We start from the raw sequence: 1,483 nt of genomic DNA on the forward strand, positions 1-1,483 counted from the left end.
TTTTTCTCGACTACTGTCTATGAAAATTCACGGAAGAACGAAATTTAACACACCAGCCTGATCGACACCTCTCAAATAATTAAAGCTCCCCCTCCCAAATATCTCTAAACCCTGAGGTAAAAAAAAGAAAGAAACGAAAACTACAGTTCCAAGGATTTCACATAAGAATCCTTCACACGTACACACAGAGATCCTTGCCAATTCCTAAACTCGACCAAGCAGGTGGGACGATGCTGGCCGAGATATCAGCCGGCGCGAACACGCAGTTCGCTCTCGCCACCGCGAGGAGTGCAAGGGGAAGTATGCTTTTCTTATAGAGTGTGAGATGCATTTTTTCAGCTTCCATTTGCAGACAATCGACGCGGTAATCACGGGTTGGGCGCCGGAAGCCGAGAAGATATTCGCGCGCTCGCGATCAGATAACCCTGTACTGCCTTTGCCTGACCTGCCTTGCTTTCTTATTCCTCCTACCCGTCCTCCACCTCCTCCTCCTCCTTCTTCATCCTTCCGCAAGACTGCATACGTGTGTGTGTGTGTGTGTGTGTGTAGGTTCGTTGGCAAGCATCGGCCTCCGTTTCGCCTGACAGGCCGGCGTATCGCCGCAGAACAATGAGACGAAGTTAACAGGATTCGTAAAAGTGAAGTGGAAGCTCAGAAACGCGGAACGGACGATCGTTATCTGGTTAGATCTGATTCAACGTCCACGCGAGCTTCAGCTTCTTCTTCGAGCTGATCGTGTTTATGAAGTGGCCAGGCTGCTCCCTGAATGGCGGACGGATTAATTAGATTTCGAACGCCGCCACGGTGAAAGCTTCGCCGCGTTTCTGTTGCCTCGAACCGCGTCGAGTTGAATGAAACCTCCGCTTCTTGCGCGGCGCGGTTGTTAACGGTGCGCGTTGTGCCACGCAACGAAACGTGCTTCCTTACGATTGCGTAGATTAACTGTGATTTGATGTTTGACGAGTGATTCTGAAGACGGTGTCCTTGATAAGGATGAGGTGAAGTGGGGAGGTGACGAGTATCGCGAGGATTGTTCTAACGAGGGTGAAGTAACTCTTTCTGTTCTTCACATTTGAGATTTTTTGTTAATTCGATTATTTTGGTCGTGTAACGTGAAATGTCAGATCGATCGTTCAAAGGGTCCAAGAGTTCTGAGTTCTTTTCGTGTTAAGTTGAAGTTCCTACAATTTTTGTTGAGTCATCATGGAGGAATCAAGTAATTTTACCAATCTAAGATTTCGTTGTTTACGAATCCCTACCATTTCCTCTATACAATGGAATAAATATCAGATAAATCTGTTAATTTATCTCATCGCTAGATCGTTCTGAGATTGTCACCGAGTATTTACCCACTCGTTTCTTCACAATGTCCTTTATTTCAGTAAACAACTTCATTTAACCAGTTTCGAAGGAAGAAGTCAAGGATGTAATTTCTTTCGTAACTTTTATTCTAAAAAATATAATTTTTTTAAAAATTTTTAAA

Source organism: Habropoda laboriosa, unplaced genomic scaffold, assembly GCF_001263275.1.
Source record: "Habropoda laboriosa isolate 0110345459 unplaced genomic scaffold, ASM126327v1 scaffold66, whole genome shotgun sequence".
Lineage (NCBI taxonomy): Eukaryota > Metazoa > Arthropoda > Insecta > Hymenoptera > Apidae > Habropoda > Habropoda laboriosa.